The sequence below is a fragment of the Adiantum capillus-veneris genome, chromosome 13 (assembly GCF_014529385.1).
Source record: "Adiantum capillus-veneris isolate H3 chromosome 13, ASM1452938v2, whole genome shotgun sequence".
Classification (NCBI taxonomy): domain Eukaryota; kingdom Viridiplantae; phylum Streptophyta; class Polypodiopsida; order Polypodiales; family Pteridaceae; genus Adiantum; species Adiantum capillus-veneris.
Window position 1 is genome coordinate 2,262,529 of NC_140943.1, and position 24,453 is coordinate 2,286,981.

Here is a 24,453-nt window from a genome sequence, read left to right on the forward strand (position 1 = left end):
GGATTCTTGTTCAACCAGCTCTTTCTCCACTTGGGGTGGACTTCCTTTGCACCTTCTGCCTGCATGTCTTTATATAGTCTTTCTTTGACCTGTAAAAGCTCTACCTTGATGAAGGGATATGGCAATGATTGTTGATGCCATTGTACATTGATTTGGTTGGGAGTGAGTTGAGTGACGTTGACTGAATGGAGAAGCCTCAATCCATCGCTGCTTTCCATTGTTCATCTGTCTCCTGAGCAACCTGTTCTTTGAGTGCATCTTCCTCAACTTTGGAAAGCTGGACTATGGGTACTTGCTCAGCATCTGTATTAGTGGTACCTAGAAATCTTCCTCTTGTCCTAGCCCTTTTGTCGATTGTGTTTCCATCTCAACAAAAGAGACTGAGGGAATTTCAATGCTTGGTTGCTCTGAATTACCAGCTTCTGCTTGTGTCTCTGACTGTCCGTCTCGCAACAGCTGATTGACTCGCTTGAGCGCTGTTATCTCCTTGAGCAGTTTTTCTTCTCATTGTACCCGCATCAGTGCAAGGTCTCTTTGTTGTGACTGCTCTAGCTTTAGCTCTAGCTCTAGATCCTTGTTCTTCTTTTTTAAAGCCTTGTATACTTCATCTGTACCTTTGATTGAGGCAACTGCGGGAGTTTCCCTCATCTGTCTCAAGAAAGCTGCCTAATCATTGAACCTTTGCTCTGAATATTGCAGAGATGTGTTTGCTACGTCGAGCTGCACTTGGATATTTTGTACTGACAGAGTTGTGGTTAAGAGTTCATTTCTTACCTCTGTCAGTTGTTGGTCTTTAATCTTGTAGGCATCTGTTAACTTGGTGAGAAGTTCGCCTAGCTCCTCCATTTCCTTTTATTGTTTCTCTTTTGCTAGCTGGTATTGTTCAGCTTCAACTCTCAGTTGTTGGATCTGTCTCTGCAGATCTGAGATGACATTCATTTTGTCATCTAATTCTCCTTGTAGAGCATTGATGACCATCTCCAGCTCTCTAGCTTTAGCACTGCGGCTATGTGTTGCTATTCGCATTTTTTTAGTCATCTCCCACATCTTCTTGGCATATTCATTAACTTGCAGGATCACTTCATCACTCGTCTCCCATGCTTCATACTCTATAGGCTGCCTAGATGTTTCAGCAGTCTCTGTGTGTGGTTCCTTGGGTGGGGCTACGGTGGCTTGTGGTTGTGGCGGGGTTTCTACCTCTCCTTGAGGCTGTGTGGTTGCCTCGATTGCTTGTCTTCTTGAGGCTTCGTGGATGCCTTGACTGTTTCCTTTTGGGTGGTGGTAGAAGGTGTGGCCTCTCTTTGTTCAGTTGTCCTTGGTTGCTCAAAATTTGCTACCTCCTCTGGTTCAGGCTCTTTTTCTTTGGCTTCCTCGCCCTCAGTGGATCTAACGATTGGTGAAGGTGGGGGGCTTGGCATTGGCTGGTCTTCCTGTTCCATATATGGTGATGATGGTATGGGAGACATCTCACCCTATTCGTGATGGGCTTCACTTTGTTGGGCCGCTTCAGCTTGTCTCTGCTGCTCTGATGTATCTTCCTTTGCTTTTCTTTCAGCTTCTTGAGCTTCTTTTAACTTTAAGGCTCGTGCTTCCACGTACATGCGTTCAAGAGAATCCTTGGGATCTTCTGGTTTTCTCCTGGTAGGATTCTTGGTTCGGGGTCCTCTTATATCTCTTGGAACCCACCTTGCTCGGTCCTCACCTACAGCTTGGCGGCTTCTTTCGTAAGCGTGTTTCTCTCTTTCAAACCTCGCCTTCTTCTACTGAGGTTCCTCTTGGTGTGCATCCACTGCTTTTTTCTTCATCTCTTCTATTCTGGCTCTCCTCTCTTCATTGTCTGAGCTCTCATTTCTATGAGCTTTGTGGGAGCTTTCAACAGATTCTTCATCAAACTTGTAAACTCTCTTTGAAGAACGTGTGGTTCTGGGAGATGGCTATGCAGACACAATCCACGTGTTCTGATCTAGGGCAGGTGGTAAATTGTCTGCCATGCCAATAGCATGGTATGCTATTCTTGTCAGTACCTCAGGTGCACCCAGACACATGATTTTACCTTCTTTCTTGGTGCCCTTTAGTTTTGATAACACATATTGAGTGTGGTCAATCGGTTGCCTGGTTGTCAACTTCAACACTTGGGTAAATGTAGTCGCAATTGCATGATTAGGTGTTGTGTACCTTGGCGGTCTCTTTGCTAGAAAATGGAAGTATTGATGATACAAACATGTTGGTTCTTCCACTTGCTTTTGGATGAGGTCGACAAAGGTTGCAGCAACAGTCTCCTTGGTAAAGGTGCTTGCTGTCTTCTTGTCTTGGGCCCTCATTGTCATCCCTTCAGTAAGCAACTTCAGTGCCTCAGCCACAATTTCTTTCGTGATTACCGCTTCTACTTTTTGCCCTTGTTGGCCGGTGATTTGGGCTGATCCATCCTCTTTAATTGTAGATAGCAGCTCATAAGCTTTCTAGAAATCTACGCCACACAATTCTTGGTCATAGAATTCTCTGAGGCCCAACCCTCTATTGGTTTCTTTTGTGTCTGGCTTTGCCGTGACATCATAGATCTCTTTCGATAGTAATTGCAGCTCTACTTGGTGTCCTTCTTCACTTTTAAACCTGCTTGTGAAAACTGTGGTGTTGTTTTCTTCAAGCTGTTCTTTGGACAAGTATGTTGCCTTGGCATTCTTTATTGAACTTGGGTCCAATTGGTAGGGTGGCATCTCTTGAAGCTTCTCTTTTTGAGATACCCTTTTCTTGGCCTTCTTCATAGCTTGCATTGCTCCATTTGGAGTCAGCTTGACTTCGTATGTCAAATTTGACGCTTTGTAGCCTTCGAGCTGTTTTCTGCTTTTCGAGAGCTTGCCTTGATTGTTTTTACAAAACCAACCATATACATTGTGTATAGACCTAGTCTATAAGCTGTCTGTGGAGTCAGAATCCAATTCTGGCATCTGCCAAAAACCTAGCTTTTCTATGGGATCCCCCTCTACCCCTGCCGAATGGTCAATTGTTTATATAGAAGTGTTCTATTATATAGGGGCATGCTACACTCAAGTTTGGTCCGATTTGGTTGAGCTGACAGGCCACTATAATCAATTTTTGGTCGTAGGACTTCGCACACTGCTCGAATTCTAGGGTTTTTTCCTTGGGTTTAGACTAGCTACCGGCCATACAGAATGGATCATTGATAAGTATAGAACTTACCCCTCATGTCTCATGTAAGATGGCGCTGTAAAAGGACGATTGTGGACTCCGAAAATCGCGCGCAAAGAAAGTCAAAAGCTCTCTCTCCAAGGGCGACAAGTGGAAATGAGGTGATTTTAGACTATCTTGGATATCTATACTCGGGCTTCCTGAACCATTTTTCCCCAAATTTTCTTGTTAGTCCTAATAGTCCGTGAAATCTATGTTAGACTCAAAAATTTCCTCAATCGGATTCCTGTAGCTCATTCGGCAAGAATTTGCAAAAGTAGACCTTGGCCGCCTAATTTAGGATTCCCACTTCCATCTGCCGATTTGATTGTAATTTTTGTTGTCTGTCCTCCTTGTCCTTCTGATCATCAACGCATCTTCATTTTTTCCATATGAGCTCATTTGCTATTTATTATTAATTTTTGACCTGTTTATTGAAAAAATCAAAGAAAATAACAAAATGCGCTAAAAAAGCAAAGTGAAAATCCAATAATGAAGAAAATCAATTGAAAAACACAGCTTTATTGTTTTTTATTGGATTTCTCCATTTTAAAGTCCCAATATCAAGAAAAATGATGAAAAATAACAAAAAAAAAACTATTTTTTTATGATTTTCTCATAGTATATACACTATTTACACTCATCAGGGAGATGTTATTAGTTAAATTCCCCTGTTGATGATTTGTAAGGATATTATTGGGTAATTTTGCAAAAATCACACGTTAACATCAAACTTTTTCCTCTCTCTTCAAACATTGCCCTTAATTACTTAGTTCCCTTCCACCCTTCCTAGATGGCGTACTCCGGGATGACTGTGTGCATGGGTTGAACAATCGTGTCGATCAATAACCTTGGTTGGACCTACCATGCTTTGAAGATCAATGCAGTTCAAACCATTATGATGTGCAAGAGTTGGGTCTTGAGTAATTAACTCAAGGGTTTTTGATGTCGAGGTTTTCTTTTGCTGTCTTCCAAAGAGCAAATCTTGTAGCCTGTGTGCTCTTTGCTTTATAGTATCGTCAGGATACTTTGGCATGCTAATTTCCTGAGCTATGGGTATCAATATTGATGGTTGTTGAGCTTTTACCCGCCATTGGTATCTTGGTTTGCTTTGGTCATAATGGTGTGGGCGAGTCTTTTGAGACTTAACTCTCCATTGCTTGATCCGTTTTACAGTTTGCGAAGAAGATAAGTGCTCTTTTTCTTCCAAATCCATTTCGAGTTAGGTTCCCTGCTCGGAGATGCTCCTTTTTGTGTTTTGAACCTTGAAACCGTCTTTGGTATAGTAGATGATGTTTTAGGTACCCAGATTTGAATCGGCTTGTCCTTAAGTTGTGCTTTTGGTACCCAAATTTTCCTGACTCCTTGCATGCTACTTGTAGCATTTGCTTGTCTATAGGATGGAGAAGATTGACTGCTTCATGGTTTGCTTACTGGTAACCTTCTTTCCGTTCCTCCTTGCTTGGTGCAATTGGAACAATGAGTTGTCCGTCTTTAGGTGATATATTGAGCTGATTGGTATCCCAATCTGGTACTGACTTGTACGTCCGCATCCATGGGATTCCAAGAATCATTGTTTTATTCATGTGTTCATCTAGTAAGCATACAAATTGATGAGGGCATGAACATCCATGTACTATCACATTCAAGTTGACTACTCCCAATGTTGGTGTTGGGTTCTTGTTGCATCCTTTAATAGTCGTTATTCCTGCTGTCAAAGACCGACTTGTTGCTTTCTTGTAAGTGGAATTACTAACTTCATTTACTCGAGCTCTTGTATCAACCAATGCATTTGTGCTATGATTGTTCAGATGTACCTTAACGCGAAGGTCCATTCCATCTAACCATTCATCATTTGTTGACACTGCATCCTTTTGTAATTCCCATTGTCGATCATCTAGTTCCAGAGTATTGATGGGAATAGGTATTTGTTGATTCTTGAGAGAAACTTTCCTTTTGAGTAATCGAAGCCGAGATTCTTCTTGGGCTTCATCAATAACCTGCTGTCGGTTTATCTTTCGTTGCTCTGCTGCATGTATTCTTTCTAGCAATTCATCAGGTTAGTGGCAAGGTTAGTGGAAAATTGTACTTCTTCAAATGGCAGCCACTAATACAATTAGCCATTGGTTCACCATCTAGGGTGGACAACTTAACTACTCCACTTGGAGAAACATCTTCAATGATAAAAGGTCCGTTTTTCTTTTTTTTAAACTTGGGAATGTGTTGCTTAAGGGAATAGACTAAAACTAAGTCCCCTTTTTTGAAGATTTTTGTAATAAGATGGGAATCAAAAAACTATTTTTGTTTCCGCTTTTGTGCATGGATGTGAGCTACAGCTGTTATAACGCCTTTGATCATCAAGATTTTCTAAATCTTCAAGTCTTTGTGACAATTCGTGTCCAGTCCACTCAAGATCCTTAGCTACCCTTAGTGTCGGCAATAGAAATTCTATTGGCAGTATGGCATCAAGACCATAAACAAGGTTAAAGGGTGTAGCATTTAAAGCTGTTTTGAATGAAGCTCTATAAGCCCATAGAGCAGCATGGAGATTCGTGTCCCAATCTGTCCTTCCTGAACTAACCACTTTAGTCTATACCGAGCTAAGAATTTTATTCGTATGCTCAGCTTGTCCATTTTCTTGTGGGTGATAGGGAGCTGATTTGTATGGATGACCATATATTCATTAAGCAAATGCTCAATTACCTCATTGAGAAAATGAGTTCCCCTATCACTGACAATTTCTATTGGCAGTCCATATCTTGTGAACACGTACTCATACAAGAATGCGGCTGTGGTTCTGGCATCATTCTTTTGAGTTGCTTTAGCCTCTACACATTTAGTCAAATAGTAGCTACAATGATATATTGAGCTTGGGTTCTATAAGCAGGTGGTTGTATTGGTCCAACAAAGTCTATACCCCATTTTGCAAAAGCTCTAGCCTCCATCATTGGTCTTAGAGGCATGCTATCTACACGGGTTGGCATTTTAGCTCGTTGACATGCATCACACCTTGGAACATATTCCTTGGCATCTGCAAAAAGTGTTGGCCACCATATGCCTACCATTAAGATTGCTCTTGCGGTGGTCTCACTAGAGAAGTGACCTCCAACTAATCTAGCATGTGCTTGTTCTATAATGGGAATATATTCGTCTTCATTTGCAAAAGGACACAAATGTTGATCCTTACCTCTCTGATACGATGGGTTTTCAATAAGAGCATAATCTCTTGCTTCTGTTTCAATTGCTCTTTGACGGCATTTGCTTATATCCTCAGGAAATGTTCTGCTTGATAAGTAAGTAACTAGATAGTTACTCCACTTAGAAACAAGTGATATTTGGAACAATGTCACATGAGGTATGGGTGTTTGTTTTTGACATTGAGGATAATTTTTCACAAAATAATGAACATCACTCCTCATAGTTGGCCAAAATACTCCAAGTCTCAAGATCCATCGCATTGTTTGGTCTTCTGTGAAGTAAAGTCCTACTATGGTAATATGTGCTTGACTTAGGTATTGGGTTTTCTCCTCAGGATTAATGTATAAAAGAAATATTCCATCTCAATTTCTTTTGTACAACCTTCTAGGTAGTAATTGATACATAGCCGATTGCTCAATTAATCCGATTGTAATAGGAAGTGGTATTTGCAAATCGACTTGAGCTATGGTTATCAAGGATATCATGTTTTTCGACCATCGAGGTATCATTTCAATGGAGAACAGATATGCATCTGATAGATCATCGTCTACTCCCTTAGGTGGTTCTCCTGAAATAATCCTTGACAAATGATCTGCTCCTTGATGAGTGGTTCCCTTTTTCACTATAGTGAAATCAAATTTCAGAAGAATGATGAACCATCTCACTATTCGTCTTGTGTTGCATGGCTTGTTGACCAAGTATAATAAGGCTTGGTGGTCCACAAAGAACACAAATTTGTTAGCTAATAGGTAATGTCTATACTTTTTTATGGCATAGATCATTCCTAATCCTTCCCTTTCAGTGGTTGTATAGTTTTCTCTGCCATATTCAACTGTCAGCTAGCATAAGTAGGAAAATCAATTTTCTCGTCTCCTGGTTGAGCTAGTATACACCCAATGGAAAAATTGGAAGCATCTACATGTATGTGGAATATCTTATTCCAATCTAGTGCTTTCAATATCGAATCTGAAGTGAGAGCTTGCTTAAGCTTCATGAAGGATTCTTCACGCTCATTAGTCCATTCAAAGTGTGTAATCAAGCTGTACATGGGTTTTGCAATTATAGCGTACATGTAAATGAACCGTTTGTAATATCCACATTAGTCCATTCATAGTGTGTCATCAAGTTGTACATGGGTTTTGCAATTATAGCGTACATGTAAATGAACCGTTTGTAATATCCACAATGTCCCATGAAGGCTTGAACCCCTTTGATTGTTGTCAGTCTAGGCAAATCAGCAATAACATGAATTTTATCCATATCAGTAGCTATGCCATTCTTAGACACTATATGTCCAAGAATTTTTCCTTGTCTGCCCATGAATGTGCACTTTTCAGGATTTAAGCAAACCCTATAAAGTCTACATTTTTCGAATACCTTTTTGAGGTGTTCAAAATGATGAGCCCAGATTGATGAATGTACACATAGATCATCCATATATACTTTCAAGAAATTCCAAAGAGGCCTTTGTCTGCTCAGTTTCGCATAATCTCTCATCGGTATGGTATGTTGACATATTTCTGGATCAACACCCTTGAGATCCTTATAAGACCAATCAAAGATATCTCGATATTATTTCAGTAAGCTTAACAAAAGCTCTTCCTCTTCTTCCGTAAGGTCATTCGCAATGTATGCAAGTCTAGTCTCTTCTCTTGGTTTGGGCAGATCTATCTTTTTTGCGTTTTCAGGTCCTTCTTAGGACTTGCCATGTTTTTGTAGTTTCCTGACAGGTTGTTAGACTTTGATTTTTTGGTCTTGGAGAGTATATTTCTTGTAATGGGATGGAACACTAATTACATCCTTACCTTCCTCCTCAGTGGTTTCCATTTCCGTTGTATATATCTCCTTTGAAGCTTTTTTCAACTCTTGATATCTTTCTTCGTTCCACTCTAGTCATGGTCGAGTTCTTGTCCTGGTATTTTGGTTTTACTTGAGTTTCCTTTCTCATTTTTCTTGATGTTTTAGATATTTCTTGCTCTTCATTTAAAGGATATCTACCAGTAATTTTGTCCTTGACACAATCATGTGCACCTATCTGCATAAAAAACCGTGTTCTACTGAAAACTGATGGCATAGGTCTAGCTTTCAAGTTTCTCGTGTCTCTTTTTCTTCTACACCATTTCTGTCTTCTCGATTTCTGGTTTGGAAAGTCAAATTTTTTTTCCTCCCCTCCTTTCGTGAGTAGTTTAGCTCTCACATGTTCTTTCTCTGACCCCGAATCATCTAAGGTGGCTAAATGTTCTTCTAACTCATTTGCTGCATCATAGTAGAGGTTTGAAAAGACTTGTTGATCTTTCATCAAGTCCTTGGATTCTTGGATTTTATCTTCAATGTGAAGGGTTGAGATCATTTGTATGGGAATTATGTCATAGCCAACCTTGTTGCAAAATTGAATAGGCATAGACGTATTTACACATACATCCATTGTTGCTAAAATTTGAGTCCATTAAATGGCTCAAACAAATACTCTGGAAAAGGTTAGGGTACATAGGCTTCGTCTGTGCAATCCCTTTCTAAGATACATTCTTCTCATTTTAAGTTCCCGTTTTATGAGGCCTCGCACATCCAAATAGGTGTGTCTTTGTTCAACCAAGATGGAAGCTTAGTTTCAGTCGAAGAGACTGAATCAAATTCTTGTATGGACATTTTCATGACATCTCTATGAGTGTGATCTTTCAGATTAACCCTTGTTATTGATTCCACTTGCTTCAAGTATAGATAATTGTTTCTCCACTCTTGGATGAGTTGTACTTGTCGTATGAAAGGTCTTTCCAAGATGATTTCGTAATTGAGTTTCTTCCAAAGTCTACTATGGCAAAAGTGTGTTGATATTCAATCCCATAGGAATTAACTGTCACTTTCTCAAGCAATCCTAAGGGTCTTTCAATGTGTCCATCATCCAATTGCAATTTCATTCGAGTTTGTCTAATATCTAGTTGTCCCCATGACTCCCATACTGCTTTCGTGGCTATGGCTATGCCTGCCCCACTATCTAGAATTGCCATGGTTTCTATATCATTATATCTCACTAGAAGGGTTGTGTTTCCTTCTTCCCCTTCGTAGTATTCTCTGACTTTGTTCATTGGAACAAATCTAATCTCTTTGTTATCCATTTTGTGTTTCAATTTTTCCAATTTTTTTGTGATTAGCCCCGTTATCCCCACCTTCTCTAGAGTTTTCTGTAAATCATTCCATAAATATAGTCTGATTTTTAACAGTTATCCTAAAGTAAGAGTACAGTGAATGGGTGTAGACATGATTGAATGGATGTTGTCCACCTCTAGGGTCTGTTCTGCTCTCTTTATCTGAGTGGTTTTACACACTATGGATTCATCTTGGTTATCTCCCAAGTAAGAGGGTAATGTTTTCAAAGTCAATGTTTTAGACATTCCTGAAGCTTCAGAGCCGCAATCCCCATACAAGGATTGTGCATCCATGTCCATATCAGGAGGTAAGTTGTCTAACCAAACTTCCTCTATAGGAGCTGACTTTAGAGTTAGGCTCCCATCATTAATTTCTCTAACTTTTTTCCATAAGTGTCATGGCCAGTCTTCTTCTACAAATGGAATTCCGTCTAAGGCATCTTCACTGTCAGGCACTATAAGTTCTGGCTCTTTTGTTTCAAGGTGGGGTTCTACCGCCTCTTTTGATTTCTCTTTACTGGTTCCTACCACAAGCTCTTTAGGTTTTGCCGTACTCTCGAGCTTTGGTTTTTGTTTTTCCAGCATCTCCAAATTTTGATAAGCTTCAAGCTTAGCTGCTCCATGTCTCAAGAAGGATAGTTTTTCCATTTGTTTTTTATGTTTTGTCATGTTTTAAGTCCCGCTTGGTAAGCTTCCAAGGTTGCATTAATTGGCTCAAAATTTTTGTATACCAAAATTGATCCTCCAGATTTCACAGTGGTTTTCTTGGTTTCACTTCCAGTTTCTTTCACCTTTTTCTAGAATAGTTTCCTTGCTCTCTCTTCAATTTCAACCCGTTGTTCTGTTTCCTCATCTCATACCTTTTGCTTCTGCTTCTTTTGGTCTTTTGAAAGGAAATTTTTGTATTCTTCGAATCATCAGAGGAGTTATGTTTCTTTTTCTTAGCATGGGCTCTGGTGATTACCTTGATTGGAACAATTGATTCACTCTCAGATGAGCTACTAGGTATCGCTTGGACCACATTCACTACTGTTTTACCATTGTTTAAAGGATTTTTTGGACAATCTTCAAGGAAGTGTCCTCCCTTTTTGCAACATTGTATGTAATAAGCTTCAATTGGCTTGAGGTTCTTGTTAGGCTCTGGGCATTCATTTTTTCAATGATCATCTACATCATAGTTATGCCAGTTTCCAGTTTTTGGCTTAATCATGGGTCTTACCATAGGAGGTCTAACACCTTAATTAGCTACATAGTACATCGATGCAAGCTCTGGTGTAGTATAAGTCACAGGTTCTTCCATCGGTGGTGGTAGATGTGAATTATACCAATCTCCTTCTACCATTATTGTAGGTGGACTAGGCTCAGCATAGAGTGTAACATGCACTAGTGCTTGTTCATCTATGACTCCCTCTGAATGTATGTACTTTACAGGCATTGTATTATGTCCAGGATATGGAGGTTGTTGACCCAGCACGGGTTGAGGTCTTTCCATACCCATCGGTGATCTTTGAGCTCGGGCCATATTAGGCTGATTTCTATACATGGGTTGTCCTTGTGGCCTCATAAACACGTATTGAACATTCCCATCATACTTTGGTCGGTAATAGCACTCATTGGTCTCATGGTTGGTCCATTTTGCCTCGATTGCAGACCATTTTTGCGGCCTAATTGGTTGTCCTTGTTGAGGAATCCCTTGCCCTGGTCCCCTCATAGACGCTTTTTGCATGTTATTCATCATGTCATTCATCCTTTTGAGCATGTCGTGTATGACTGAAAGTGGTGCTGCAGTAGCCGTTTTCACTTATGCTGGTTTGGTGGATGTTGTTTTCTCGCTTTGATTATCCTTAGGGACATCTTCTTCGTTGAAAATATCACAATTGTCTCCTAAGTTAATAGCATCTGACACACGCTCTTCTAGGGTCGTATGCTTCTTGCTATACAGTATAGCATGAAGTTCTTTGTTTAGCAGTCCCTCTAGAAACAATGATACTAGTCTTTCTTCTGCAGGTATCTCGAGCCCTGGGCATCTTGCAATGTATTGTTTCATTCTAGTTGCACAATCCCTAATAGACTCACTTTGTTTCTGTTTGAAGCTATAGATTTGAGCTACCGTATTATGTTTGATCCCCGTTTTGGAACATGCAGCTACAAATCCTTGAGCTAATGTATTTAAGTCCATGATTGACCTTGGTGGAATGTTTTGGAACCATGTCAGTGCTTTTCCTTCTAATGTCATTCCAAATTCCTCGAATTGAGTATGGAAATCAAATATGCGTTCTGCTCTTCGCACTTGTTTAAAGCTTGCTAAGTGGTCATATTGATCCCCAGATCCACTATATTTTTTGACCCATTTCTGAAAATCAGCTGGTCTGCCACGTCTATTTGGATCAACTTTGGATCTCCTGACAGTTGGTCCCGTTCCGAGTCCTTCAAACTAGTCTGTTGGAGATAGTGACTTATGTAGCCCTAGACTGGCTTTAGTGTCACCCGGTTTTCTTCGTGATGAGGTGGTTTCTAGTTTCTTAACATTACTCTCAAAAGATCTCTCATGGAGTTCTTCTCATGAAATAGTTTCTAGTCCTTGGCCATATATCCAATACCTTATGGAGTACTCTTGATATTTGGTTTATTCCACCTCCTCAAGAGTCATCATAACAAAGTTATTGTTATAACAATCCATAAACAGGTAGGTTGGTAGATCTGCTGATCCCTTATCTTTGATTTTAAAGATATAAATGATCTTCATGGGCGTTAGCTATCCTGATTTGGCATGAGAAGTCCATAGAAGATCTTTAACATTTTTATCCTCCCAACAATAGACCCCGATCTTAGGATTATTCGTACTAAGCCGTTTCAAAGGCTTCAAATCAACTTGATCGCATCCCTCAAATTCTAATGTCGGGGTCCTTCTTTTGCTGCCATATCTAGAATTATGGTATTTACTTCTAACCCCCATTTGTCTACCACGCGAGGTTTTTGACATGTAAATATTGAGTGCTGTTTTTATCCATGTGCATTTTTCCTTGTTTGTTTGCCCTTTCCTCTTCAAACTCTAAGCCATGGTCATCAATGCGAATAGCATACTCTTTATTAGGATTCATGAGCTCCATGGCGATTAGTCTTATAAAACGAGAGTATGTGTTTATAAGGCACCGTCATTTCGATTTCTGAATGAGTCGAATAGGAAGACATTTCAAATGCTGAATCTGAAAAAGTGTCTGAGACTTCTTCCAAGATAGTGTGCAAGTGCTCGCCTTAATTCACACTTTCTCCGGTGGATACTCTATTGGCAGTCTCTCCCAATGTGCCTTGATTCGCTAGTATATGACCATATCTAAGATTCATAGAGACTTATAAAGCCCTAGATAGAGTACTTACCGTTAGATTGACTTGTTGTCAATTTCTTCCACTTGACTTGATCGCAACTTCTATCAAGCTTTCCATTCCTTGTCTGCAACCTGATTCCTGTATCAATTTTAATCAAGTTAGCTATTCTTTCACAAAGACTGTGCAATTCTTGCTAAGTATTGTCACTGATCTATGTGTATCACTTCAAATTGAGCTAAGTGAGTCAGCAGTTGAGACTTTCAGATTCTACTTTTGCAAAAATCCAAAGGACTACTCTGCAACCTGAAAACTGAGTGACCATGTATCAATTTGGATCCGGTTGAACCCAAGATTGCCCGGTGGCCTTGTATTATGTTGGTCTAACACTGTACAAGTTCAAAAGTAAAAAATGGTGTTTCTGTGTAGCAGTAGTAAATAATCATGATTATTTACTTTTCTTAGTTTTTTGCACTTTTTGGCTTGATTTGCCAAGTATGCAACTTGTTAAGGTCTCTGGACAAGTTTCACTAAGTTTGAACAAAATTTGTCCAAGTTATCAACTGTTTCGTGTCCACAGAATCAGTTTTCAAGAATCTGGCTTAAGTCTCACTTTTGTGATCCAAATTTCACCAAAATTGATTTGTGATGTCTACTTGACATGCTTGACCTTGTGGTATACTCAAATGTGCAAGAATATCAAATTTGGTAGCAGATGTAAACAATCGCGATTATTTACACATGCTATTATTTTGCAAGATTTTGTCCCAATCTTGACACAGATTTGTTAAGCAACTTAACTTAAGCTCCCTAGCCAAGTTTCATCAAGTTTGGACAAATTTTATTCAAATGGTCATCAGTTTTGTATCTGCAGACTGGCTTTGCAATTTTGGCCACAATTTTCAATCCAATGGACCAAGTCTTACCAAATTTGGTTTGTGGGCTTAATACAACATGCTAAAACTAGTGGTATGCTGACTTGGTCAAAAAAGTTTAAAAATGGGACAAATATAAATAATCGTGATTATTTACTTCTGGCAAATTTTTGCATTTTTTTGGTCAACTGAGCATGTACACTTGTTTATCACATCAATATAAGCCTATAAGTCAAGTTTCATTGAGTTTGAACAAAATATTCTCAATTTACACTCGAGCTCTCGAAAGTCAGTATAGAATTTAGTTTTTATCTAGTTTTTGGTCAGTTTGGTGATCCAAATTCTATGGGCTTTTACAAAAGTTGTTTGTACACATGCATGGAGTCTCTAGTATCAACCTTGGTCACTTTTGAGCTGAAAGTAAATAATCACGATTATTTACTTTAAGCCTAAAATGAATACTTTTTTGAACTTTTTCAATGGATAGTCTTTTCATGAGTTATTTTAAGCCTCTGAGTCAAGTCAAAACTTAATTTGGCCTAAAATGTCAAGAAAAAGTAAATAATCTGAGTTTTTGCAAATTCTTGAAATTTTTACCTCAATGTGTCCTTGAGCTTACCCACTGGTTCATATAACTTTTAAAGCATACTCTCCAGTCGGATTAAGTGATTGACAGTCTTTTGGTGCTATTTCTAGCCGTAGACCTGAAATTTTGCAACTTCACATAACAACTCACAATTGATTCTTTTGGAATGAGCAATGTTCTGAAATCCACCTCGGATTCTACTGCAATGGGGTTGTGGAAAGTGTCCACAAACACTCGTTTTCTTGTTTTTTATGATTTTTTGAGCCTTGATCTTAAGATTTGTCTTGTCCATCAATCATTCTCAAAATCCTAATCTAGTTCTAAATCCTGCAATCCTAAAGGTACTTAGCAAGTACGACTTACCTCCAAGCTACCTCTACACAGCAAAAGATGACAATCTTAAGCTATGCGGTTTTAAAAGAAAGTTTTGACTCTAGGAGATCCTAGAGGAAGTTAAAGGATAACTTCACAAGAAGCTCGTGTTTTTCCCTAGTTTAGGTCTCTTTGATCCCCGGCAGCGGCGCGCCAAATGTGGGACGAGTGTCTAACCTCACTCCTATCTTATTGCAGACGTAGCGAGAACCACAAATAAATTGTCAATCCATGGGACGAAGCTGATTCAACTAGTACATAGAGGCTACAAGAGGTTGTCAATCTTTTGGAAAACAACAAACAACTCGCATCTAACTCAAGCTACACTCAAATGACTGAAATCACCAAAAGCTAATCGCTCATCGACAAACAAATCACATCCGTTACAGCATCAAACAACATCCAAATGTCACGAAACTTCTAGAACATGTTTATAAGACCTAAGCACACATGCTTATGGTCTCAAATCCCACTTTAGGTCAAGTGCAAAAATCATGATTATTAACAACAATGAGTTTTGAGTCGTTTTCGACCCAGAATGCATCTAAATGCTTAGCAATGATGCCCCAATACCCCGCGTATACTTAGTCTTTTGGCTTTTAAGCTTAAATTCCTACTTATGATGAAATTAGGCCGCGTTCGGCGACCCCAAAAGCTACAAAATATCATGAAATGCTTACGTCAATGTGTAGAGCTCTTACCTGCGGTTGCAATGCAACATATGCGACTTCAATGTGATAATTGGGGAGGGAGTAGGAAGCACGAGAAGGAGAGAAGTGAGCGCCGTTAGCTCACGTTGTGTTTCTATTATCCAAAAACTTATGAGAAACTTGCACGAGAGGGAGTAGGAAGCACGAGAAGGAGAGAAGTGAGCGCCGTTAGCTCACGTTGTGTTTCTATTATCCAAAAACTTATGAAAAACTTGCAAAAATTGGCTTTTATACCTTAGCCAAGGTTTTTGGTGGTCAAAACTAATAATCTGGGAGCTCTAACTAAAGACAAGTTGATACAATCTGGAAGCTTGTAGCCCCGGCTCATCAATTACAAAGTTTATCCGGAAAGTAGGAGTTACAATCTTCTCGATTTATCAAAATAATAAATGTTTTTACAATGAAAGCTCCGAAAATTGGTATCCGAGTTAGCTTGCTGCTAACATAGCCTCTTGAGCTTCAATCTCTATCCACCTTAAGAAGGTCAACATGGACTTCTTAAAGGAAGGGGCACAGAAGAAGACTGATAGGTTATGCATGATCATTCATACGGCATGGTCAAACCATAAGGTGTCGGCATCTTTGCAAAAATCCCCTTCTCCCACATGGTCACATCCACATTTAATGAATGGGCGATGCACATTCCAAAGTTAGATAATATAATTAGAATCTTGGTCAGTAGTACTGATTAAGCCTTTTACTCCAAGTAGGCATCCCACAGTGGCATTACATCTCTGGGTTTCAAAGCTATTCATAGAAAAAGGTCAAGCCATTAAATAAGACTCAATAATCGTGGAACAATTATTATGCAAAATTTGCTGCAACCCAATCTTCATAGCCTTTTTGTCCCTCTCATTAATAAGTGTAAGCAACAGAACTTCAGTTAACGGGGCAAGTAAGGAAAACTTACCAAGTGTCCATGGCTTGTGATTAACATCACCCAAGTAGACTTCTAGCAGCCGAGTAGGGATACATGGATCAATATAGGTTTCAAAGGGCTTCTTAGCAATACCAAGTGAGGGGCTATTGATGGGGAAGTTTTGTGTAGTAATAGCTACCTCATCTTCATTAAGTCCATCAAGAATCAACCAATTTGTAGATGCGGTGGGGGGTGACATAGATAAGGAAGGGGTGCCTTGGAGAAGGTGTTTCTTCCTTTGCTTGATGATAAGGGGGTCGTTACACAGCTTCTTTCCATGCAGGTCCATAAACTTCCTCATGATATGAGGGGAGTTTTCAAGCCATTCACGGTGTTCCCTGCCATCATCATCTTGGATGCTCCCAAGATTAGCAGCGATATCCATGAGCCTTGGCACAACAACAATAGGGTTATCTTTAGCCGACGCATAATTGTTGAACCAAGCTGGGATATCCAATTGAGCAAGAACCAGTAAATCAGTGGAGTCATCCAGAGCCAGAGCAACCATATCTACATCCATTAGAGTTTTATGAAAGGATGGATCCTTAATGGAGAGTAGTAAGCCTCACACAATAGATGGAGGAGCCGGTAGGCTACCATCATACCCTAGGGCTGCAAGTGCATTATCCCATCCATTTAAGCTTGTCTTTAGAAAAACATTTTTAGTGAGACGAGAGAGAAGCAATCAACAAGTTAAAGATGATAGGTAATCCATACAAAGTAATATCACCATGAGTGTGTATGTAGGTTACAAGAGACTGGGCTCATCACAAAAGCAACAAATGGAGAATAGGCTACTGGTTAATGAAAAGGTTAGGAATTGATCATAATACACGAGTATGCCATTTTCAAATCATAGAGAGATTTTTCTTGCAGAAGCTTTTAGGGTAAGGGTTTCCTCTATACCTGTCACCATCACATCCAAGAAGAAAAAATTCCATTAGTCAGTGGAAGACACGTGTCACAAAGAAAAACCCACGTGTTATAGATGTCAACCAAAAAATGCATTGCAAAGAAAAATTCCTTATGATAGGAGGCTGGCACCTGGGTAATGCTCTCCATAGCTATTGGATTGTGTTGAATGTAGGAAAAGGGGCCCAATAACTGCTCTGTGAAGTCAAGGGTGGTATTGCTATACACAAGCACTTGAATGTAGTAAGTCTCTTCTTGCACCAAGTCTGTAAAAGGCACCTTTTTTAAAGCCATAGCCATGCATGCACAAGGTAGTGGTGGAGTGGCACCACTCCTCAGCCAGCAGGCTAGAAAAAACATTTTTCTGTGGGGGCTACCGTATGTAGGAGAAACCATATAAGCACAGGGCATATCTGCCAAGTGATGGTAAAAAATGCTCATCGTGCCAAAATGATGGTGTTTCCACATGTATAATAGGCATGCATGAGATAATAATGTACTAAGCCCCTTCTAGGCTTTTCCAAAATTTCTAGGGTTTTTTTTTTCTAAAGTGGAGTATCCCATGGACCAAGAGAGATCATTAAAGAAAAATGTTTTATTATTGGTGCACCTGTCCATGTGGTTATAAATAAACGTTTTATAGGTAGTATGTGTGTATCCCTCCTTCCAATCCCGCACTAGGGATAGAGAATTATGTATATATTGTTAGGTTTAATGGCCATGTGGCTGACCTCCCATCACTAACTGCCGCTAACCCTAAGTGTACAGCTATACACTTGTGTGAGCCACCAACACTAAGTACAATGTGTATTGTGCCTTAGTGCATAAGATAAGAGAAGAAAGAAAGGGGGCATACAGTACGTTGGCTCTCCCCCTTCAACCTGTGTGTAGCTATGGTGGTGTGTGCGTGCGTATTCTTCTTCTGTTGTGCTCCCAGCTCCTCCCCATCATCTGGTATCAGAGCGGTTTCATTCCCGAAATCGTTTCTATGCGCGTGCGCACTTTCAAGAGTGCAAACAGGATTCCTATTTCGCCATTGGCAAGTTCAGCTTCCCGAGAGCGTTTCTAGTAGGTGTCCTGGGGTTTTACCCCCCTTTTGGAGCCATTCGAGCCATCAGAAACCCCATTCGAGCTACGGTTCAAGAGCTGAAATTTTCAGACCTCTTGTGGTAGTTTGTGCTACAGTGCTTCCATAGCCAGGTACCTTTGTTGCAGTCTCTTCCATCTATGAGAGCCCAGGGCTCATTCGGGAGTGTGTAGCCTCTTTCGGAGTGGCCTCATACACACACATAGAGTGGGAGCTTGGCAGCATTGTCTTCGTCGACTCTACAGGTACAGGTACAGGTACAGCCTACAAGTTTCAGTGCTTGCGATATTATGGTTCCAGTGGGAGCAGTTGTTTATGCGTACATGCATATGTTGACACTTTTGACAGTGTTTGAGCTCTTTTGAGAGCAAATTGACTCCCCGCAGGGAGTTGCAGGCACATGCTTTTGACGCCTGTTTGAGCGTCTTGACAGAGTTGTACGTCTTTGTGGATACTGCCATTGTACGCTTTTGTGGAGCCATCTTTTGGCTAGTACGGCAGTCCCAACCATTTCTGAGACTTGGTCTGGAAGTAGCCATTTCTGAGACTTGGCTATACGTTTTTGCTGCATAACCTACGTTGTTGAGGGTCGATAGCGTGAGGTTTTCATTGAGCTGGGGTATTCTCAAATGTGGAGATACCTTCGGTGATACAGGTAGCTGGAGCATCCCTTACGAGGCCTCGCCATAGGACATGTATAGAGTGGTATAGGTGCTTTTGACGTCGAGTTGGCGGTCTATGGTCAGTTTGACTATTTATGCGCCTTAGTTGGTCTCTATACAATGTGCTTTTGAGAGGCATTGCTCTCTTCTATGCTTTGTGAGTGAAATACTTGGTCATTTTGTCTCGTATTTTGGTTGACATAGTCCCAAATACAAAGGAGACTCTGCCGAAATTTTCCCAGAATCTTTGGTAGTTTTGTCACCATGTCTACTAGCAAAGACCGTGACATTTATGACATAAAGAAGTTTGATGGCACTAATTTTCAGCTTTGGAAGAATTAGATGCAAGATGTGCTTGTCCAAAAGAAACACAAATTGCCTATTATTTATGCGACACGGACTGAAGAGATGAATTTGACTCAGTTTCAGTGGGAGGAGCTTGATGAGCTATTCAGATCTACTATTAGATTGCACCTTGCTGAGTCAGTATACTTTTTAGTACTAGAATGCGAATCTGCCTATGCTTTATGGCAAAAGTTATGCAACACCCATGAAAAAGATACGGCAAGTAATAAGGTTTTCATGATGCGAAAATTGTTTAACCTTCGCATGAAGGAGTCAGCCAGTGTTGCCAGTCATATTAATGACTTTGATTCTCTATTTGCCCAGATTCGTGCACAACGGATCAATATTGATGACGAGATGAAAGCAATCTTCTTACTTTGTTCGTTGCCACCCTCATGGGATATCTTTTGCACAGCTGTCAGTAACTCTGCTCCTAATGGTTTGCTAGTGTACATTGATGTCACTAGTTCTCTTTTGTCAGAGGAAATGCGCCGCAAGGCTATGGATAGCTCGCATCATGGCGAAGCTCATTATGTGCAAAAGGATGGAAAACAGCGTAAAGGTCGTTCTTGGAATCGTGAATCCAAGAAAGAGGGCAATAGAGATGCTTCAAAGGGTCGATCAAAGTCTCCCGGTCGTCGCAATGTTCAATGCCATTATTGTGATAAATTTGGTCACATAAAGAAGGATTGTTATTCTTGGAAGCGTGACAAAGGTAAAGGCAAAGGCAAAGACAATGATGATAAAGAGAGAAACCAAAGAGTTCGGTTAAGATTGAAGAACTGAACATAGTGCAAGATGATTGTGATGCACAAGACATCAATATGTTGACTGAAAATAATGATGTATTTTATGATGCACAAGAAACTCTATCTTTGCAGAGTTCTATGCCAGCAGAGCTACTTGTTAGTGGTGAAGTGTCCCATACATGGATTCTTGATTAGGGCGCTTCGTTGCATGTCACACCTCATAGGCATTGGTTTACTACATATGAGGAAACCATTGGCACTGTTATGCTAGGTGATAGCTACTCATGTGACATTGTGGGCATAGGTGATATTGCTATGGTTATGGAAAATGGGGTGAGGTTTACCATACATAATGTGTGTCATGTTCCAGATTTGACACGAAATTTGATTTTGGTTGGACGTCTTGATGACTTGGGTTACAAAGTCACTTTTCATCAGCAGTCTTGGCGTATTGCAAAAGGTCATCTTATTTTAGCCCAAGGTTCTAAAGTTGGTACACTTTATCCTCTTTATGTATCTGACAAGAACAGTGTTCTTTTTGTAACCGAGCTGCCAACTGTTGCTTTATGGCATAGCCGGTTAGGTCATATGTCAAAGAAGGGAATGGAAACTCTTTCTCGTTTGGGCTACTTACCGTCTTTATCATTTTCTGATTTTCCCTTTTGTGAACACTGTCAATATGGTAAGCAAACACGAGCACATCGTACACAGTCTTTTGACAAAGAAAGAAAGCACTTAGAGCTTGTGCATAGTGATTTATGTGGGCCTATGCCTTCTAAATCCCATGGTGGTGCGTCTTATTATGTTACATTCATTGACGATGCAACACGACATGTTTGGGTTTATGCCATGAAGTCTAAAGATGAGACTTTTTCTTGTTTCAAAAAGTTCTTATCTAATGTGGAAACTCAGTCTGAACATAAGTTGAAAGCTTTACGCTCAGAAAATGGTGGAGAATATGTCACCAAAGAGTTTGCAGACTTCTGTTCAAGTAGGGGAATTAAGCGCGAGTTTACAGCTCCTTATACCCCTGCACAAAATGGTGTTGATGAACGAATGAATAGGACCATCCAAGAGAGGATTATGTCTATGCTATCATAGGCTAATTTACCGCAAGCGTTTTGGGCTGAAGCATTATACACTGCTGTGTATTTGATCAATAGATCACCACATGCTTCATTACAGTTTCGTGTACCTTTGGAGTTATGGTCAGGACATAAGTTGTCTTATGAAAAACTCCTTACATTTGGCTGCGAAGCTTATGCACATGTACCCAAGGAGTTGCGTGCTAAGCTTGACCCTAAGTCCAGGAAATGCATTTTTATTGGCTATGGTGTAGATGGTCAATTTGCCTATCGTTTATGGGATCCAAAAAGTCGATCAGTAATCTGTAGCAGTGATGTTGTCTTCAATGAGACCAAGATGCATAGGCAGCCAACGAAAGAGGTTGAATTCTGGAAAGTGATGTTTTTCGATGTATCACCTCCTGTACAGATAGCTCCATAGCCAATTACTACACAGGCTAGTACAAGCTCTAATCAGCCGAGGAGATCTCAAAGAGTCTCACATCCACCAGAACGGTTTGTTCCAGGCGTGGACTTTGTGTTGCTGACAGATAGTGGTGAGCCTTCTTGTTACAAAGAGGCTATGCTAGCCAATGATAAGGTTCAATGGGAACATGCTATGAAGAGGGAGCTATCCAGTATTGCAAAGAACAAAACATGGGAACTTGTTCCATTGCCAAAAGATAGGAAAGCTTTGCCTTGTAAATGGGTTTACAAGAAGAAGATTGCATCCAATGTTGAGAATTACAAAGCTCGTTTAGTGGCCAAAGGTTTCAAGCAAGAATATGGTGTAGATTTCCAGGAAATGTTTTCTCCAGTGGTCAAGATGATGACACTGAGAATGTTGCTTGCTTTGGTTGCCACTGAAGATATGGAGCTTGATCAAATGGATGTCATTACAGCTTTCTTACATGGTGATCTTGAGGAAGAGATTTATATGCAGCAACCTGAAGGGTTTGTGCTCAAGGGCAAGGAACATTTGGTCTGTAAGCTTCTGGAAAGTCTCTATGGCTTGAAGCAATCGTCCAGACAATGGTATCAAAAGTTTGATGCATTTATGCGTTCCCTAGGCTATAAGCGCAGTAATGAGGATCCATGTCTTTACATGAAAAGACAACCAAATGGACAGCTTATTATGCTTATCCTTTATGTAGATGACATGCTTATTGCTGGTCATTCTAAGAAGGACATTGCTGACTTGAAAACCAAGCTTATTATGCTTATCCTTTATGTAGATGACATGCTTATTGCTGGTCATTCTAAGAAGGACATTGCTGACTTGAAAAACAAGCTGAAAAGTCAATTCGACATGAAAGATTTGGGTGAAGCCAATCACATTTTGGGTATGCGCATTACTCGTGATCATAACAAGAGGTTGTTGTACCTTTCTCAAAAAGAGTATGTGCACAAGGTTCTTGATCGTTTCAACATGCAGAAGGGGAAGGCCTTGAGTACTCCATTGCCTGCATATTTGAAACTTAGCAAGAATGATTGTCCCAAATCTGCTGAGGAAAAAGCTGCGATGGCTAAAATTCCTTATGCTTCAGCTTGTGGTAGTCTCGTGTATGCCATGGTGGCTACAAGACCTGACATTGCACATGCAGTGGGAGTTGTCAGCAGATTTATGTCTAACCCTGGTAAAAAGCATTGGGATGCTGTCAAGTCGATTCTCAGATACTTGAGTGGCACTACAGATAGACAATTATGCTATGGTCGTGGAGAGTCATCCATTCAAGGATTTGTAGACAGTGACTATGCAGGCTGTGTTGACAGTCGTAAATTAACAACAACAGGTTGGATTTACACATTTGCTGGTTCTGCTATTTCTTGGAGATCTGTTCTTCAAGATTGTACATCCATTTCTACCACAGAGGCAGAGTATGTTGCATTGAGTGAAGCATGCAAAGAAGCTATTTGGCTTGCTCGCCTAGTGAAAGATCTTGGATTGGAGCAGTGTACACTAGTTCTTCATTGTGATAGTCAAAGTGCTATTGCCTTGGCTAACAATCCAGTGTTTCATTCCAAAACGAAACACATTGATGTGCGCTATCACTTCAGTCGTGAATGCCTGGCAAACAAGAGCCTTGATTTAGTGAAGATTCTTACGTCAGAGAACACAATGGATGCACTCACTAAGAGTCTCTCCAGCCATCAGTTTCAACACTGTCGTGAGTTGATGGGCACTGCCGCTAACCCTAAGTGTACAGCTATACACTTGTGTGAGCCACTAACACTAAGTACAATGTGTATTGTGCCTTAGTGCATAAGATAAGAGAAGAAAGAAAGGGGGCATACAGTACGTTGGCTCTCCCCCTTCAACCTGTGTGTAGCTATGGTGGTGTGTGTGTGAGTGTGTGCGTGCGTATTCTTCTTCCGTTGTGCTCCCAACTCCTCCCCATCATATATGTATGTATATGCATGAATTAAACTTACAAGAATTATGCAAGGTGAAGCTTCACTTTATCATTCTAAAAGAATAGAATGCAAGAGAAGTCAAGCCACATGAGGAAGTGAAATGAAAGGTGAAATAAAAATATCCATTTAATACTTTGAAACCAAAATAAGATTTAAGGTAAGTCTCAATCATCACTGAAAACGTTGAAAGTATGCCTAACCCAACACTTCTCTAAGGCTTATTTTAGAAAGCCAATAATTAGTATAAGTATTTCTTTTTTATATTATTATCACAAATTTAATTTATCTTAACTTTTTTTAAAAAGATCTTTTTCATTGTTATAACTCTACCACCATATGTTTATCAATTTTGTGATAACATTGACTTTACTAGTATGTGACCCTCCGTTGCTACAACTAAGAAGAAGCAAGGCCTAACTTTATGGCACTGTCCTCTCCTCCTTCTCCAAAGGTGGCAACATGTGTAAATATTCCCTATACATTAATAAGGTAGTGCCAAGTATATTCTTGGATGCTTCATTATTAAAAAAGACTATCCTTGAAAGCTATGGTAAGGAAACTTTAGATAACTATCAATAGTGACATCTCGTTGTAGAACAATGGAGGAGATTACATTTAAACCTCTTGAAAGAAAATCCAATGAAGATCCACCCACGTCAATGTGTTTAAATATAGAATATCTAGAAGCTAATGCATGAGTTCATCTCTCTCTCTCTCTCTCTCTCTCTCTCTCTCTCTAACTGAGAAAAAGGGGATGTTCACCATACTACATTATTCTTTAGAAATGAAGACACATAGCTATATAAACATTAGCTAACTATCAATAGCGACATAGAACAATGGAGGAGATTACATTTAAAACCTCTTGAAAGACAATCCAATGAAGATCCACCCACATCAATGTGT